This window comes from Melospiza melodia, chromosome W (assembly GCF_035770615.1).
Source record: "Melospiza melodia melodia isolate bMelMel2 chromosome W, bMelMel2.pri, whole genome shotgun sequence".
Classification (NCBI taxonomy): domain Eukaryota; kingdom Metazoa; phylum Chordata; class Aves; order Passeriformes; family Passerellidae; genus Melospiza; species Melospiza melodia.
Genome location: NC_086225.1, coordinates 24,444,144 through 24,464,500, shown reverse-complemented (window position 1 = coordinate 24,464,500; position 20,357 = coordinate 24,444,144).

The following is a 20,357-nucleotide window of genomic DNA, read 5'->3' as shown; positions in this document are numbered from 1 at the left end:
CAAAAAGAGAGGTGAGACAATTACTGGGGTTGTTGGGATATTGCCGGCAATGGATTGAAGGATACAGTGAAAAGGTGAAGTTTTTATACGAAAAACTCACCATGGACAAAATCAAATGGACAGAAAAGGACGAGGATGAATTTAAGGGAGTGAAGGAAACACTCGTGGCAGCACCAGTGCTGAGCCTCCTGTTGAAGTGAGGGGAGAACGACCAATCCTTTGATGCATCGAACTCGATTTATTGATCGATCAGTCAGCTTAAATAATAGTGTTAATGAACTTCATGCATATTCCAAAATACAGGTTTATGATAGGCTAACAGAGAAAACTCTAACCACACCTTTTGTTTTACTACACCGTTGATTGTTTACACAAAACAAAACCAGTGTTCTCACTGTGATATGAACGGTTCCCAAAACTTCCACATCTGTTCTCAGGGTGCCATCTTTTCCCAGAGAGAGTGTAACACTTGTTATGAGAAGACTGCCTGAGAACTTTATTGTTTATACAATGATGCCTGAAAGAGTCTAATTGTTTATAGAAGTCAGGCTGGGAACTGCTTCACAGCTACCTGTTACTTTTCTCTCAATTTCATGGCTTCATGGCCTTTTTCTTCAAGCCATGCCTGAACTAAACTCTCCACACTTCCCCCGCTTTTTTCTTTAAGAGAAAGGAGGTTAGTTGGCCAGGTATTCTCTATCATCCTACTAACCATCTTTTGGATACAGCTACAGAAACAAGGTAATATAAGTAAAAGCAATAAGAGTACCCCTAATATCCCTATAGCATATGTTATAAGGTTTCTTAGCCAGGGTCCCAATCCGAAACTTTTCAACCACTCATCAATACCTAATCCTTCTTCTTCCTTAAGTTTGTTAAAACCTAGCCGTAGCTCTTTTAACTTAGCATGAATAGATACAGAATGATCAGATAAGTTCATGCAACACATTCCTTCAAATTCTTCACACCCATGGCCTTGTGCTAATAATAAGAAATCTATAGCAGCTCTATTTTGTAGAACAGCGTGATTAACACTTTGTACATCAGAAGTTAACATATCTAATATCTGTGAAGTTTTATTCAGTTCACCCTTAGCCCAACACCCTATTTTTTTTGCTAGAGTCAATGCTTTGCTGGCAGCACCCCATGGTAGGAAAGCTGAAACCATCACTTGCTTAAATTTACTCCAGAACCATGGATCTCCTATTTGACTACAGTCTAAATTATGTAAGCTACGCTTTTGCCTGCTTATCTTATGGCTTAATTGCATTAGCACAGATATATTAGGGTGGAATAGTGATAACTTGCCTAAATAAAAGGTCCACCCTGAGGCTGGGCAGGTATACCATTCCAGGCTCTATCTCCGCAAATTAGAAATATACCCGTAGGTAATTTCTTAGGTGTTATGATGCTAGAGCCTTTACAATGGTTGTAGAGTTGTTTAGACACTGTTTGGCTTTAGAGCTGAATCCAGGGTAGCCCATGTTTGTGTATGTTGATTCATCTTTTGAGGATTAGAATAATCAAAGCTAAACCACCCACCGTCGGAAGTGCTGGTCATGCTAGCATTTGCACTTCCGAAAAGCTCCAACTCCTCAGGTGGAGAATGCAAAGGAGTATTAAGTGATTGAATTAACAGGCATTGACGGTAGCCGTCACTTTGACTGGCAGTATACCCTTTAGGCAATTTGATATTTACCATACTGCGCATACATAAGGCACGATTATTAATAAAACTGCAGAATTCTTGAGGAGACCATACTGGAAGTCCTACCAAACATGTTCGAAAGGCGTTAGTAACTCCTCCAATGCTGAGACAAAGCGATGTCTGATTAATTTGCCTAGCAAGTGTTAACCATACATTATCTCTAGATTGACTAAAATGTGTTACCTTTAATTCTTCAGCTACCACTACACCAAGTAATATAATAAAAGGAAACCTCATTTTTCTGGTTTTACTTTGACCTTCTTCTTCTTATCAGTTTTTAACCTTACTGTTCCCGAGACCCGAAGACCACACCTTTGTAACCTTCTAATGCAGTTGTCTAATGCCTGATTGGGATCTCCTTTTATAGGCCCTACAACGGAATGTTGTGTTAAAGGCACCAGTTTTCTACACCTTACAGAGGTAATATATGATGCACTTTGAGCTTTAACCCTTTTCAAAATACACTGTACCTCCCACCGATAATAAGCTAAGATTTTCTGCTCATGTGACTCATAAAGACCTAAAGCTGAGGCAGTGTTTAGTCCTGTTTCATTCCGTAGTGCCCACTCCCAATTATGTTCCCAGTTATGTCTATAATTACAGGTATTACACCATAAACAAAAAAGTGACAACTGATCCACCCAAAAGGTCCTGTCACAACCCCCACAACACAGTGCAACCCAAGCGGCACAATTTGGGCTGTGACATTCAAGGCAGTTCTCTTTTTCCGGTCCTTTTATATGGAAAGATGATAATGATTCAATAATGTCAATCAGTTCCCTGGTTGTCCGGCAACGGCGTGTTATGGCCCTGTCGATCGCCTTCGAGTGTCCCTTCAGTTGAAGCAGTAGTGGTCTCAGGATCAGGAACAGCTTCCTCTCCAGACGGTCCTTGTCCTCTTCTGTGAGTTGATCCACCAGGCGCTGCATCAAGAACAGGTTTAGTCCACTTGGCAGGTACCCACAATGCTCCTGTAGGGGTGGAAATACAAACATATCCCCTTCCCCAGAACAGGACCTTAGCAGGATCCTTCCATAGCCCTGTCTTGGGGTCTCGGTATTTTACCCATACCTCTTTTTCCTGCTCACCAGTTTCTGGTGACTTATAGTGTAGCTCTGCTGGGGGCTGCCCTACATCACCAAACACACACAAATGATTGATCACAAATAAGCTTTTTAGTAATCTGGAGTGGGGGTCAGTTACCTCTTCCTGTTTGGCTAAATGCTTCTTTAAGGTACCATGTGCCCTTTCAATGATGGCCTGCCCTGTTGGGGAATTAGGTATACCTGTAACATGTTCAATCCCCCAATTTCTAAGGAATTTCCCTATTCTATGACTAGTATAGGCAGAACCATTATCTGTTTTAATTCTTTTTGGTGTACCCATCACTGCAAAGCAACTGTACAGATGTCTTTCTACATGTATAGCTTTTTCTCCTGACTGAGCTGTTGCCCATATATATTTGCTATAAGTATCAACGGACACATGTACATACTTTAGGTTGCCAAAACTAGGGACATGTGTAACGTCCATTTGCCACAATTCATTTGTTTGCAGGCCTCGTGGATTTACTCCTAGGCCTAAACCACTTCCCCCATTATGATGACTACAAATAGGGCAAGCCCTCACAATGGCTTTTGCTTCTGAGAATGTTATCTTAAATTCTCTGCTTAAGCCTTTTGCATTCTGGTGAAACATTGAGTGAGCTTCTCGAGCCAATTGGTGACTTGACAGAGGTGTACTTTGGGTAATAGTAACCAATCTATCTGCCCTATCATTCCCTTCACCTAAACCAACCTTCCATTTATGACTTCTAATATGTATTACAGCATAAGCATGTTCCCTGGATCTTGTAGCTCTTTTTAGCTGCAATAGTAGTTCATATAGTCTTTGATTTTGCACCTCTTTTATGGAAGCATCTTCAATTCTTGCTACAACTCCTGCTACATACAGAGAGTCTGTAACAACATTCAAAGGTTCCTTAAATTGTACCATTGCCCATACCACTGCTAACAGTTCCATGGTTTGTAGGCTGTCCACTGCTTCTGCTTGCAGAATATGATGCTTCCATACTCCCTTTTCTTGCCAGGTTATTGCAGCAGTTCTTGATTTCCTGCCAGTGTCTGTAAATGCAGTAATGGCACCTGAGATAGGAGAATTCTCTCGCTTTGGACGAGTTATCCAGTCCCAGTCCCCTATCCATTGAATGGATGCTGGTCGAAGCTGGTGTGTTTCAATAGGGCAACATGCACCCAAAAGGGCTTCCTGCATTTCCTCTGAATTAGTCAAATACCAGTCCAAGGTATCCTTCTTCATTGGAATCTTGATGGCAGCTGGTTCTGACCCAGCTACCTGCAACATCCTTTCTCTGCCCTTCTTTATCAAATTTGCTAGCATTTCAATTTTTTGAAGAAGAGTCTTGCTTTGCTGTAGTGGGGGGGAGATCCATTCTAATATCCGTGTTTCCCCTGTTTCTTTTTTACATTGTGTAAGTGCTCCCAAAAGATATTGTGGGCCTTTCCAGATGGTAAGATCTATGGGTACTTCTGGATCCCTTCGATGAACATGTCCATGCATAACACAGTCCATAATTTGCTGAATGGCCTGCTGTTGCTTATCAGTGATGCACACCGGATGAGCTGGATCAGTTCCTTTTAACAGTAGACGCAGCTCATCAAGCAGTTCATTAGGTATTCCCACCATCGGTTTTAACCACTGTAAATCACCTAAGAATCTCTGAGCTTCATTTAAGGTAGTTATTTTTGTTTTTAATTGCAGCTTTTGAGGTTTAACAATTTGTTCTGTCAAAGACCATCCCAGATATTTCCAAGGAGCAGTTGTTTGAATTTTCTCAGGAGCTACTACTAAAGAATATTGTGCCAGTGTTGTTCTTATTTCCTGGACTTGTTGTTGTGTGAAAGGCATCGGCTGAGCAAACAATACATCATCCATGTAATGATATATCACTGTATTAGGCCATTGCTTCCTGAGAGGTTGCAAAGCTGCACTGACATAAAGCTGACACAAGGTGGGGCTGTTCCGCATGCCCTGTGGTAATACCGTCCATTCAAACCTCTGATCGGGTGCTTCTTTGTTAATTGCAGGCAATGTGAAGGCAAATCGTCGCATATCCTGCGGGTGAAGGGCAATAGTAAAAAAGCAGTCCTTGAGATCAATAATCAGCAAAGGCCAATCCATTGGGATCATGGCTGGGTTAGGTAATCCAGGTTGTAATGAGCCCATAGGTTCCATCTGATCATTCACAGCACGCAAGTCATGGAGCAGTCTGTATTTCCCTGATTTCTTTTTAATTACAAAAATTGGAGTATTCCAGGGGCTGGTAGACAAACGCAAATGTCCCTGTTGAAATTGTTCTGAGACGAGCTGATGTGCGTGTTGCAAACTTTCCCCTTTCAAAGGCCATTGCTTAACCCATACCGGGGTGTCATCGACCCAGGTGATGGGAATTGGGAAAGTCCAAGCAATGGCTTTTACTCCAAAGGGTGTTCATTTGTTAGAACAACCCCTAGCTGAGCCATAATGTCCCGGCCTATAACGCATTGAACAGTAGGTGGTAACTGCACTACTGAGAAAGTCGCCGTCAGCTGCTTGCCGTCGATGTGAACTTGAAGGGGGGGTGAACGGCTTGCCAAGGTAAATCCTCCTACCCCGGAGACGGCAGTGGCTGCCGGCTGCAAGGGCCAGTGATGAGGCCAGCAGCTAGGACTAATAATGCTGGAATCTGCTCCAGTATCCAGCAGACCTCAAAAATGACCTTTTCTGTCCGTTATATTCTATCTCAACTTTTTTCTTCGGTCTCTCGGTAAGATTTAAAGTTAACAAAGTAAGTCCTCCTGTAGAACCAAAAGCGCTGTCTCTCCTCTTTTGGGTTTTAATGGGTTGTATTCGTTTCGTCATTTGCTCAAGCGGTACCAGCTGAGCAATCCTTTGTCCTTTGTTAATTTGGAGAGGAGGAAAAGGAGTATAAACCATGACCATAATTTCTCCCGTGTAATCCACGTCAATAACGCCAGGTAAAACAAACAGTCCTTGAAATAAACAAAAAGGGCCAGGAGACTTCTTCTCCTGTGTAATGCCTTTATCAAAAGTGATCAGCTCAGGATTGGGCGGCTCGACGGTCTGCAGCGTCCGTCGTCTCTCCCAAGGCGACTCAGAGGAGGAGGATATGCGCAGCTCTGTCCACTAGGGGCAGGGCTGGGGGAAATCCGGTCCTCGTGGGAGCCTTTAGGGCGTGATGTCCCCGTCAGATGTTACCTCGGTCCGGGTCTCGCTCCCCTCCCAGTCCTGGCCCGGGGGATCTCGAGGACAGGGTGAGGAACGACGAAGGTTTCCCGCATCTCTGCAGGCCCAGCACTCGGTTCCTCACGTCCAGACATCACTCCAGTCTCTCAACTCTTAGGTGGCTCGTTGTTTTTGGGGTTTCTTCATGAGTTTGGAGATGGGGGTCCCACAAAGCATTCTGGTCTTGCGAGTCACTTTGCATAACCCCCCCCACCTTCTCAGGTGTCTTCCCTATTCTGAGAAAGGTAAAACTTAGCTTCAGGCAAGGTCCCCACCCAGGAGAAGGGCCATTACCTCGCCCCAGCCAGGGCTTTTACTAATACAAAAACAACCATTAACGACAACGACCCGTGATTACAATAACAAAGGCCGCAGCCCAGTAGTAGTGGTAACTTTTTAAAACAAAAAAATATTAACCAAATTTTTGTTCATAACAGTCCCCCCTCTTTTTCTTTGATCGAGCTTAAATTCTAAGCTCGCATCAACTCCCAATTTTTTGTTTTGAATCTACTATAAATCTCTTGTGCACTTTGGTAATCATGGTTACTTAACCTTGTTACTTTCCCTGGTTTCTTCAGGTTGGTCTGCACGGCCAGTACTATTTTACTAAAACAGATAAACAAGCATAGTAAAAAGAGCAATCCTCCAAGTATACACACACTGAGAAAAACTACCTTCTCCCATACATCCTTTTTGAAAATCTTTAGGTTCTCCCACCCACTGGGATCAAGTGTAGGAGTTTGATCTTCATTATTTACACATGCTAACCTTTTTATTTCGTTTGAAATGTTCCTAATAATTGAATTCTTAATTTTTAATACTGCCTGGAGCCAGATAACTTTGTTTAACATAGATGTTGGGATTCGAATTTGGCTTTTACAATTTTGGATTTTCTCAATTCCTATTTCACTGTGCCAGTTCTGTTTAATTTCTCCCAAATCATTATATATAGGAACTCCCAAACTTGATCCAGTTTCTTTGGGTAATAAGAAAATTGGTTTTATCACTCTAGCGGTGCAGCTGCCAGACGAGATCAAATCTAGGTGTTTAGGGCTCCCCTGAAATGTGTTCCAAAAGGGGTTTATCTCTTTTCTAGTACACTCATATAAATACTTGTAACAAACAATTTTTCTTACCATTTTCACCATTTCTTTGCTTTTTACTAGATCTGCTGAGCTTGTTTCAGCAGCATCCCATTCAAAGCACAACCAGGTTTCCCCTATCGGGCACTCTCCTAGGAGTGGCTGCCTAAAAGTGGCAGTATTGTATACTATCCAATACACTCTCTTATTTTTCTGATAAAGGACCAATTGGGAGGGGTTAACACAATCAGGGTTAGAACTGATGTGGACTCTCGACAAGGAGCTCACTTCCTCCTCACAGAGGGGTTGGTAGCATTCATTGCACGGCTCAGCTGGGCTCCCCAGAGCACCACCAGCAATCAGAGCCATCATTACTAACCTTCCCAAGAGTCCGGTATGGGTCATCTTGCACAGCCTGCCCACCCGGCCTTGCCTCTTGGGGGACTTTACTGAGGAAAAGCTTCCAAGCTCTTCAGAGTCCCTTCTACCCGTTTCTCTGGTTAAACCTCTCTTGGTCTGTTCCCTGCCAATTTTGGTTTCCCCTCCCAGGGGAGTGTTCTGTAGAGGATTAACCTGGAGTCTTTAGAAATAAATTGGGGAATTAACCAGAATTACTTATTTACAGTCTTAAACTTTTTACCAACATAATTTACACAGAACAGTCTTGAAACATTTTAAGCAACATTAGAACTCTTAACAAACAATTTTTTCCCACACAGTTCAGTCTTTTTGACTCTTCCTTCTGAGAGTCAACTTTAAATCCTTTGGTCCTTTTACCACAGTGTACTCAGGTGATTTAGCTTGTGGAGCAGATGAATCTCGTCCAGCGCCGGGGGGTGAGAGTGGTGTAGACTCTGGTCCAATGCCAGAGGGGGAAGCTGATGTTGGATCCAGTCCTGTATCTGGGGGTGAGACTGGCCCTTTTATTCTTGTGATATGAGTCCAACCTTTTTCTTTGGTCCGCACAGCTGAATTTGTGATCAGGAGCACCTGGAAGGGGCCTTCAAATTTAGGCATTAATGTTCCCGTAGTCCATGATTTTATCAAAACCCAATCTCCTGGACTAATGTTGTGAACTTTTGTGTCGAGAGGGGAAGTTTGAGGAAGGTATCCTTTCTTTCTAAGTCCCTCCAGAGTTCTTCCAATTATTTCTAAATACTTTCTGGTAGCTTCTTCCCCTTCCAGATAGTCTCCTGTGCTATAAGGTGTTAACAAGAATGGCAGCCCAAACATCATTTCAGAAGGTGAAATTCTTATGTCAGCCCGAGGTCTTGTTCTGATGCGCAATAGTGCTAGGGGCAAACACTTCAGCCAATTCATCTTTGTTTCTTCAATCAATTTAGTTAATACATTTTTGAGAGTTTTGTTCATTCGCTCCACCCTCCCAGAACTCTGGGGGTGCCACGGAGTATGCAACCTCCATTTCATTCCTAAAGCCTCAATTATATTTTGTAATGTTTGGGACACAAAATGTGGACCTCGGTCTGAGTCTATGGTGTTCACAATACCATATCTGGGGATAATATTCTCGAGGATTGCTTTTGCCACGACTTGAGCTGTTTCCCTCCTGGTCGGGAAGGCTTCTACCCAGTGTGTGAGATGATCAACTATAACCAGTAAATATCTGTATCCTTGCACTGGGGGCATTTCAGTGAAATCTATCTGTATGCTTTGGAAGGGTCTCAAGGCTAATTCCCTTCCTCCAGGTGCTACTTTTCTCATAGCTTTCTGGTTCACTTTTTGACAAATGATACACCCTCTGGTAACAGCTTTAGCCAGGCTATATACCTCGATGCATAGGTTATTTCTTAGGAAATGATCACATAGTCCTTGGACTCCCCAGTGAGTTAATTTATGTAGTTCTGTTAGCACTGTCCGAGCCAGTGCTTTATTCAAAAACACCCGTCCATCTGAGGTTAACCACTCTCCCTGTTGTCCTTGATGTAACTTTAAATCTTTTATTGCTTCTAATTCTTCTTCACTAAATATAGGTTCCTCCCCTTTTTCAGGTGTCGTTTTTGTCTTCAAAATTTTTACTGGGTCCCCTGGTTCTAGAGCTGCTTCTTTGGCTATCTGATCAGCCAGTCGGTTTCCTTTAACTTCTAAACTGTCTCCTCTTTGGTGCCCCTTTATATGGACCACTGCTATTTCTATAGGTTTTTGTAGGGCCTCTAGTACTGATCGGACTAGGTTCTCATGGGCTAAGCTCTTTCCCTTTGAACTTAAATACCCACGTTCCTCCCATATTTTCCCAAATGTATGAACTGTGCCATATGCATATTGGGAGTCCGTATAAATGGTTCCCCGGTCCCCCTCCAGTAAGTCCAGTCCCCTTTTCAGGGCATATATTTCACAACTTTGGGCTGACCAGCTTGGGGATAGTTTCCCTTTTTCTGCAATTTGTAATGTTTCTCCATCTATAATGGCATAACCTGAAGCTCTTTTTCCATTTACTACCCTCGAAGAGCCATCTATGAATAAGCTTCTTCCAGTTGCTAGAGGCTGATCTTCCAAATCTTCTCTTACTTTTGTTTGGAGATAAACCAATTCTAGACAATCATGTTCTAAATTCTCTATAGGCTCTCCCATTAGGAATTGTGCTGGATTGAGGGCATTTGATGTGATAAATTCTAAGTCCTCTGTATTCATTAGTATTATCTCATATCTTAATATTCTAGCATCGGTTAACCACTGCGGAGCTCTCTGTCTCAGTACTGCCTTAAGATCATGAGGAGTATGCACTTTAATTTTTCCCTGTAAGGTCAATTTTTGAGTCTCCTCTATCAGGATTGCAGTTGCTGCTACTGCCTGTATACAAACTGGCCAGCCTCTAGCCACTGGATCTAACAATTTGGATATGTAAGCCATGGGTTTCCTGCACCCTCCCCACTCTTGAGTTAATACTCCATAGGCTATACCTCCTTCTGCACTCACAAACAGGTCAAAGCCCTTCCTGAGGTCTGGTAAGCTTAGGACCGGGGCAGAAGACAATTTGTTTTTTAAGTTTTCCAATTGTTGATCATCTTCAGCTGTCCAAATTAGGGGTTCTGGATCTACTAGTTTATTATACAGAAATTTCACACTCTGTGTGTATTGATCCAACCATAACTTACAATACCCGAACAAGCCCAGGAGTTTTCTCACATCTCTTTTCGTTTTTGGGGCCGGGAGAGCTAAAATACCTGAAATTCTGTCAGGGCTTAGTTTCTTATACCCTCCCCCTATTATGTGCCCCAAGTATGTTACTTCTGATTGCACAAATTGTAGTTTCCCTTGGGAAACTTTTAGTCCTTTCTCCCCCAGAAAATTCAAAAGTTTAATACTAGTTTGTCTGACCTGATCTTTTTCCTTTCCTGATACCATCAGGTCATCAACATACTGCAAGATCTGCACTTCTTGTTCAGGGACAAATTGTTCCAACAAACTCTCTAAAGCTTGTCCAAAGAGATTGGGGGATTCAGTGAACCCCTGTGGTAATCGGGTCCACCTTAGCTGTTGTCTCCTTTTCGTACTCGGGTCCTCCCATTCAAAGGCAAACCAATCCCTACATTCTGTTGCCAGAGGACACGCCCAGAAAGCATCCTTCAAATCTATGACAGTGAACCAAGCATGTTCTCTTGGAATTCTGCTTAGGAGACTATATGGGTTGGGCACAACTGGATGTCTGGCAATGGTTCTTTTGTTGACTTCCCTCAATCTTGTACCAGCCTATATTTCCCTTCAGCCTTTTTAACTGCCAGTATAGGGGTATTATGTGGTGACATGCAGGGTTCTAAAATTCCCTCCTGCAACAGTTGCTCGATGACTATAGCAAGCCCCTTCTTTCCTTCTAGGGAAATCGGATACTGTTTAACCCGTATGGGTGAGGTATCATCCTGCATTTTTATTGTTATCGGTGGAATGTCTAATAAGCCTCTCTTTCCCCCCTCAGCCCATACCTCAGGGTTTATTTCTGCAACATCTCCTTGAGACAGCTTCATCACTTGTACTACCATCCGCCCTTCCCTTGGAACAATCCCAACCCCCAAATGGACTTGCAGATCCCTTCCTAACAAACTTTTTTCTAAGTTAGGCAGATAAAGAAAATTAGCTTTACATTGCCTTGAGTTTCCAATTATTTTCACTTCTTCAATCACCGATGCTCTAAATGGTCTCCCCTCTGCACCCAATACTTCACAAAATTGTCTCCCAATTTCCATACCTTGTGGTATTTTGTTGAGACAGGACTTATCTGCCCCTGTATCAACCAAAAATTCAAATTCCTCATTTAGGGGTCCCACTTCAAAATTTACCAAGGGCTCTTCTAGATGTTTCATCGGGTCCCCTATAGTAAAAAGCCCTTGACACCCCTAGTCCTCCCCCTTAAGAATCCTTCCTAAATTGTCCTGTTCCTTGGCTATTGCCTCATCGAGACTGAGCTTTTTACAAAACCTCCTGGTGTGTCCTGCCTCCCCACAGTAATAACACTGTCGTCCTCTCAAAGGGTCTTCTTGAGGTCTCTCAATCCCTCTTGCACCTGACAGTACTGACCTATCCTTGCCTCCTCCTGGTGGTGGACCCGCCCACCCTGCACTTTCTCTAGCTACAGCAGCCATGATCTTAGCCTTGGCCTTTGCTTTATCTTCCTCCCTCCTTAAATACACCTTCAATGCCTCTCTTAATAACTCATTAATGTCCTTCTCTTGCCAATCTTCCATCTTTTCCAGTTTTTTCCGTATATCAGGCCAAGATTTGGTAACAAATTGGACTTTTAGTAGCATTTGACCTTCTGGGGTGTCTGGGTCTATTCTAGAGTACAACTGAAAGTTCCGCCTTAGGCGATTAAGCCAGGCAGCAGGAGCTTCATCTTTCTCCTGTGTACCCTCAAATGCCAATTGGGTATTAGTTCCTTTGGGAACTGACTCTTTGATCCCCCGTATTATCAAAGACCTATATTCCCTCATGGCCTTCCTCCCCTCCTCCTGATTAGGGTTCCAGTTGGGCTCCGTTAGTGGCAATTTCTGTTCACCTGATGGCACCTGGGGTCCTGGACTGTTATCTTTCTCCCAAATTTTTATGCCAGCCGCCCTTTTCATCTGGACCTGTAGATTTTCATGGTTTCTCTTTGCTGACTTACGTTGATTTAGGCTCGGTTTAGGTTGATTTATGCTTGTCGGTTTTCTGTTTCTCCCGGCTGGCTGATTTATGTCCGGAGATAGCTCAGGGATGCCACTTGCTCGGTTTCTCGGCTGTTTCAAAGACCTGGAATTCTCAGAGTGGCCTTGGACAGCCCCGCGCTTCAAAGGACGAGGAGAGACTTCTGATCTTGTTTCGGTCTCGGTGTTTATTAATTGTTTATCTAAAAGATTTTCTTTCAGCCCAACAGAGGTCTGCACAGCAAGTCAGCCATGGGCACACTCCGCAGCCCCTGGGGTGGTCACTTATCTGTATACCCAAAGTTACGTGTACAATATTTATAATTTTTCCCCAATACCTTCTACCCTTATTAACCGGTGCACTTCTAGTAAAGACCAATCCCAAAGTGCCACCATCACCACAGAAGATAGAGGCCAAGAAGAAGAAGAAGAAGGACAGGACACGCCCCAATTCCTCCATCTTACTTCTCTAGACCCCCCTGTACAGAAATTCTAAACCCTGTGTTTTATACTCTAACTAACTTATCCCTTCACCATTCACCCAGTAAAATCCTCCCAGTCCTCATACAGGTGTCATCTCCTGTGTAGGATCAAAGTCCTGTCACCAGACACTTCTGGCAACATTCCAGGACTCCCGAGCCCCCCAAGGGTGGTCTCGGTCACTCTGCACCTTCATCCTGAGGTGCTGAGATCCCACATGGACCTCTTCTGGGGAAAATAATATACTCAGGATGGAATTCATCTCCCCCCAAGTGTAGATATTTGGACCTAGAAATTGATCCACTTCGTTGGCTATGCCCACTAGGTCCTCAACTAAATGACCCAACTCTTTCTTGAATCCTCTCACCTCAGAAGCAGTTAGGGGAGCATTCACAAAGCCAACACCTCCTGCTACTCCTCCCATAGGAACCTCTCTGAGGGGAAAGAGTCTCTCTGCCTTGGAGGTCTTGGATCTGGTGCTACAGTACGGCCCATCTTCAGATGCCAAACTACTTTGAAGGACATCTGGGTTACTCTGAACTTTCTGCCCACCAGCAGGTGTATTTGCTGATAGCTGTCTATCGGGCGAGGAGGCATTTGTGTCCCAGGTAGAAGGAGGTAAAGGGACAGCAATAGGAGGGGGAGAGGGACCTGAGTAGATATTAATCGGAGCTGGAGAAGGGGTGGAGAATGCAGCAGGTGGAGTAGGCACTTGTGGTGGTGCAGAAGGAACTGGAGGAGATACTGGGTTCATCATAGGGGAAGCTGAAGAGGTAGAAGGAGAAATTTGAGCAGGTGGTAATGAGATGGCAGCGGGGGGAGGAACTGGACCTGCCATTTGAGGTGCTTGAAGAAGAGGATTATAAGGTGGAGGGGCAGAAGGAGGCAAATAATCCAGGGGGTCCCATCTTTTACTAGTTCTATCATCCCCTCCTTCATTCCCCTCTTTCTTCCTCTGTACCTTACAAATTCGCACCCCTTCATCCTCAACAGCGCTCTTTACCCAGCAAGATACATACAGTAATTGCTCAGGATCAGTATCGCCTCGAGCTGTCAGATAATTATTTAATTGTTGGCACATCCACTTATCCTTTGTCCCACACCAAGGCCATCCTCCTTGCACCTCTAATTCTGGCCAGACTTCCATACAATAATGGATCATTTTCACTTTATCTAATCCCTCCGTGGCCTCTATAGAATCCCATTTTACTAACAGTTCTCCTAAGGGACTACTAGGAGGTATATCCCTCAGTCTCTTGCCAGTCTTTTTACTACTACAACATCCCATTTTTCAAGTCTCAATAAAAAAATCCCGAAGGTGCCTCTACTGACCGGGAATTTCAAAAAAAACCTTCTTTGAGGAGCTCCAGCCTCCTCCACTGAACTTCAAATTTCTGCCTGATGCTCAGGACTTTATACTGAAACAACTGCCCAATCTCTTGATTGCCCAACTTCCCAGCGTCAGGTCTTACATCTATCGGGACTTAAACACACGAAACCACGGCCTAAGAATCCGGGTCGTGCCTGACACCCTCAGTCAGGAAAAACAACTGCCTGATTTTTAGTTTGCTTAACCTGCCAATTTTTAGGCTTCACCGTATCAGGACTTAAAAGCAAACCGCAGCCTCCTTCGCTGGGGTTTGTGCCTGACTCCTTTGTCAGGACTTACTTTGCCTGCAGGGCTTGTGAAACACCCGAATCCTTCTCGGGACTGACAAATCTTACTCGAATCCTTCTCGAGACTTACAAAAGTGCCTGACCTCCCTTTGTCAGGACTTTGGGGTGCGTGCCACTCATACACAGTAATTCACTCCGCACGCCCGGAGTGGGGGGGGGCCCTTTATTCCCCCTTGGGAGATGACTTCGCTCACGCTAATTCCACTCGCGTCCCCCTGTTCCTGGCCGCTTTTCTCGTGAAAAGACGGAACCGCAGTACTGAGGGGTCCACTCTCGCTTCGAATGTCCGGCTGCCGGCCCTCGTCTCACTCACACACACATGCGCACATCTCCCACTCCCGCCACCGAGTTTCTCACCAGTCCGGTGCTCCGGTGCTCCTCTGCGTCGCTGTCCTGAGCCGGTCCCTCGGGTCCTGGTAGCCAGCTGTCCTTTGAAGATCCAAGATGGCCAGTCCTGAGTCCTCTTGGGGCGTGGCTATTCCGGACGAGAGCCCCCAGCTGAAATAAACAAAAAGGGCCAGGAGACTTCTTCTCCTGTGTAATGCCTTTATTAAAAGTGATCAGCTCAGGATTGGGCGGCTCGACGGTCTGCAGCGTCCGTCGTCTCTCCCAAGGCGACTCAGAGGAGGAGGATATGCGCAGCTCTGTCCACTAGGGGCAGAGCTGGGGGAAATCCAGTCCTCGTGGGAGCCTTTAGGGCGTGATGTCCCCGTCAGATGTTACCTCGGTCCGGGTCTCGCTCCCCTCCCAGTCCTGGCCCGGGGGATCTCGAGGACAGGGTGAGGAACGACGAAGGTTTCCCGCATCTCTGCAGGCCCAGCACTCGGTTCCTCACGTCCAGACATCACTCCAGTCTCTCAACTCTTAGGTGGCTCGTTGTTTTTGGGGTTTCTCCATGAGTTTGGAGATGGGGGTCCCACAAAGCATTCTGGTCTTGCGAGTCACTTTGCATAACCCCCCCCACCTTCTCAGGTGTCTTCCCTATTCTGAGAAAGGTAAAACTTAGCTTCGGGCAAGGTCCCCACCCAGGAGAAGGGCCATTACCTCGCCCCAGCCAGGGCTTTTACTAATACAAAAACAACCATTAACGACAACGACCCGTGATTACAATAACAAAGGCCGCAGCCCAGCAGTAGTGGTAACTTTTTAAAACAAAAAAATATTAACCGAGTTTTTGTTCATAACAGTCCTAACATAGATGCAGAAGATCTCCCAAATAGTAGCGCACCCATCGCTTTGTTTTGTATAATAATAGGTCCTTGAACCCCCGTAGGGACTTTTTGCGGGTGCGGAGTCATCAGCGTTACATCTACTGCGGCTGCCAGGTCCATGCCGAGGCTCCCTGCGGTGGCCGGTTGGAGACTCCCTGCTGTGGAGGGTTGAAAACGCGGGGGGGTGTTATCTCTGCAGCAGCAACTTGTGTCTGGGCGCGGCTGCTGCGGGAATACACGCTCCTGAGAAGTTTCCCGACCTCCGCTTACAAGCGCTTGTATGATGATTATCCATACGGCATTTCTGGCACCAGACTCCAGTAGCCTGGCACTCCTGGCGCGTATGTCCAAAGCCTCCGCAGCGAAAACATTTTATGCGGCCCTTTTTACTTGATGCTGCAAATGCGGCTGACGCTTGAAGAGGTGCAAGCGCGGCTAAAACCTGACTCTGAGAAGATTTTGCCTGTTCTTGCAATCCTACTCCTAGCTGTTTAATTGCGTCTACCACTGAAGCCTGCTGCCCGGTTGGCACAAGAGCCATCCTCTCTAATGTCTCCTCAATAGTCCAATTTGCTCCTAAGGTATTAAGTATGTTTCTAGTGGCAGAATTACAATCTTGGATCACACACTGCTTGAGAAGGGCCCCGCGCATAAATTCGGCTACTCCAGCCCTCTCAATTGCAGCCACAGCTCTATCAATAAAAGCGCCAAATTATTCCTCTCTGCCTTGCTTAATTCCCATATATACTGGTATCCCTCCTGGTTCCTTTACCCTTTCTATTGCGAGTCTGACTAACCTCATTGCCTCCCGGCACTTCTCCTGACCTATTAAAGCTTGTGCCTCAGTGCGAAGGAAAGGTCCCAGACCCATAAGCTCATTAACAGTGACGCCATGGAGGGGGTCACCCTGCTGTCTTTGTACTGCCACGCACTCATTTACTAAAGCTTGCCAGTGGGTGTTAAAAAGCAATTGCTGATGTTGGGTAAAGATTAATTTGACTATGCCACGACAATCATTAATAAGAAGAATACTGGTGTCAAAAATATAGTCGAGCATTTGCTTGGCTGGTTCACTTTTAAAGCCAAACTGACTAACAGTGGCTCGCAACTGAGATAACATCTTCCAGTCTAAAGCGCTAATTGTCGCTTGCATGCCTCCACCAGCCTGAGGGGTGAAAATAACCGGACAAGCCAGTTCGCTCGCTAAGCTAATCAACTCCTGGTCTCCCTTTTCCACTGCATCTTTGGCCAGAGCTGCCCACGCATCCCGTCTTTCCCCTGCAATCATCGTCGCTCGATCGTTTTCCAACCCAGGGCTCTGATTACTTTTCGGGAACGGAACACATGTTTTTGGCTCTGGCTGCTGCGATGCGAGCGATACGGGAGACTCAGAAGTGCTACGGATAGCCTGCGGCAAAGCGGGCAATAAAGCACCCTGCGAAGCACCCTGCAGAGCTTGGCTCGTTAGGGGGGGCTGGTTTGTTAAAGGAGGCTGTGGAAGCGGCGCTGGAAGTGGTGCGGCGGGTAGTAAAGCGCCCTGTGGAGCTTGGCTCGGAGCCTGGCTTGTAGCCGGGCTCACAGCCTGGCTCGCAGCCGGGCTTGCCGAGGGAGGTGGCGAGGCTGGTAATAAAACCGTCCTCATTGCGGGGCCGAGAGGGGTCCCCGACTCTTTATCAAACTCCCTGTCTTGATCGTATTCTTTATTACGATCGTGAGCGGCAGTAGCCTGATGGGCAGCCCTCTTTTCCGCCTGAAACTGTAACAGTTCGGTGTTAATGACCCGCCATAATTTACCCATTTTCCTAGCAGTTTTATCATCGTCTAACGTAGCCTGCCATAATATATCACCAAATTTACGCCACTCCGACAACTCGTGAATCGTGTGGGGATTCACAAAGACTCCCCGTTCCAGACCATAAGCCAAAAGACCTTGCAATTCCTTCTGTAAATCTATTCCCTTAATTTGCCTTTTTTGCAAAAAAGTAATAAAAAGTTCATATGCGGCTTGCCTTTCCATACCTCTTTTTAAGTGCGCACTTTTACCTAGCAGCGTTTTCCAAGGCTTCGGCCACACGTATCGACTGGTCCCATCTAATATGGTCGCCAGGGCACGGCGCGTATCGGCGGCTTTTTTCCTCCGCTTTGGTTTCGCGCTTATTTGCCGCTCCCGCTGCTTCAGAGCTCGAACCAGTCCTCACTTCTCGTGGTGTTCGCAATCCCCGTGGTGGTCGCGATCGTCGTGTCCGCTATCACGTCCGGGTGGTCACCATTTGTTGAAGTGAGGGGAGAACGACCAATCCTTTGATGCATCGAACTTGATTTATTGATCGATCAGTCAGCTTAAATAATAGTGTTAACGAACTTCATGCATATTCCAAAATACAGGTTTATGATAGGCTAACAGAGAAAACTCTAACCACACCTTTTGTTTTACTACACCGTTGATTGTTTACACAAAACAAAACCAGTGTTCTCACTGTGATATGAACGGTTCCCAAAACTTCCACATCTGTTCTCAGGGTGCCATCTTTTCCCAGAGAGAGTGTAACACTTGTTATGAGAAGACTGCCTGAGAACTTTATTGTTTATACAATGATGCCTGAAAGAGTCTAATTGTTTATAGAAGTCAGGCTGGGAACTGCTTCACAGCTACCTGTTACTTTTCTCTCAATTTCATGGCTTCATGGCCTTTTTCTTCAAGCCATGCCTGAACTAAGCTCTCCACAGCCTCCCTGATGTGAAACGGCCATTTCAGCTGTTTGTGGATGTCAGCAGTCACACAGCCCACGGCGTGCTAATGCATGACTGGGCTGGGGCCAGGGAACCAGTCGGTTACTTGTCTAAGCTTCTGGACCCTGTAAGCAGGGGTTGGCCCACATGCTTGCAAGCTATCATAGCTGTGGCATTGTTGGTGGAGGAGGCAAAGAAAGTAACTTTTGGGGCACCTTTGGTAGTATTCGCACCGCATAACGTGCTGGGTATACTAGAACAAAAGGCAGATAAATGGCTTATGGATGCTAGATTGCTGAAGTGTGAAGCCATTTTGATCCACTCTCCAGATTTGGAATTGCGAACAATGACAGCGCAAAATCCGGCCCAGTTTTGTTCAGGGAAGCCTTGGAAAGGCTTGTTCATGACTGTATGGAAACTGGAATTGCAAACCAAAATAAGAGCAGATTTAGAAGAGGAGGAATTGGAAGAGGGAGAAAAGTGGTTTGTGGATGAATCGAGCAGAGTGATCAAGGGAAAAAGGAAATCAGGATACGTGGTTGTGGACGGGAGAACGGGAAAAGTGATAGAAGCGGGTCCTCTGAATGCAGGATGGTCAGCACAGGCTTCCGAACTGTACGCAGTTTTGAGGGCTTTGAAAGGGCTGAAAGGAAGAAAGGAAATGATTTTCACAGATTCTAGGAATGCCTTTGGGGTAGTTCACACCTTTGGAAAAATTTGGGAAGAAAGGGTGCTGATCAACACTCGAGGATGGGGACTGATGCATGGAGAATTGATTAGGCAAATTTTGGAAGCGATAAGGGAACCAGAGGAAATTTTGGTTGTTCATGTGAAATGGCATCCGGCAGGGATGCAGTTTCGGATCCAGGGGAACAACTTGGCAGACAAAGAGGCCAAAAGCGCAGCATTGATGACGGTAAGTACCCCAGAGATCGAAGGAATTGAGGTCCCAGACCACCCTCCTCTGCCCTCCCAAAAGGAAATTGAGAGCTATTAGAAAATAGGGGGAAAATTGGAGGAAGGTAAGTGGAAATTACCGGATGGGAGAGAATTAGTTTCAAAAGGCTTTACCAGGAGAATCTTGAGGAGGCTGCACCAGCGAACACATTGGGGGACTAAGGCCCTGGCAGAATGATTTCTGAAGTTTTTCGGATGCAGAGGAATTTACGAATTGGCAAAACAGGAGGTACAGGGATGTCTGATCTGCCAGAAAGTTAACAAGACTAAGGCACAACAGGCAATCCTGGGAAGTCTTCCCATTGCGTACCGACCTTTCAAAAGGATTCAAGTTGATTTTACCAAACTGCCCAGGATGGAAAGGTACAAATTTGTGCTTGTGATAGTTGACAAACTGACTCACTGGGTGGAAGCTTTTCTGAGCCCAAGGGCGACAGCTCAAACTGTGTCCAGAAAACTGTTGGAGGAGATTGTACCCTGATATGGGGTGGTGAATTACATAGATTCAGACCAGGCAACTCATTTTACCTCAGAGATTATTAAGCAATTGGCAGAGGCACTAGGCATTCAGTAGGAATACCACACCCTGTGGCATCCCCAGAGTTCAGGACCAGTTGAAAGGATGAATTAGACCTTGAAGGCGCAATTATCTAAATTGATATTGGAAACCCGGATGTCCTGGTTGAAGTGCCTCCCTCCTGCCTTGCTTAATATCAGGACTATGCCTCACTCAGAGACTGGGCTTTCAGCGTTTGAAATGCTGTATGGAATGCCATATAAGCATGGGATGCCGGTGGGTACACCCCAGGCTGGAGGATAGTCAGATTCAACCTTACTTGATAGCGATAAATAATAATTTACAGGAACTAAGGAAACAGGGGACAGTATCCCAGAGCGCTCCTCTGGGATTTGCTATGCACAAAATTCAACCGGGTGACAGAGTGCTTGTGAAAGTGTGGAAAGTTGTACCCCTCTCCCCTCATTGGGAAGATCCCTTTCTTGTCCTTCTGACAACAGACACGGCCATTCGGACAGCGGAGAAAGGTTGGACACATGCGTCCAGGGTGAAAAAGGT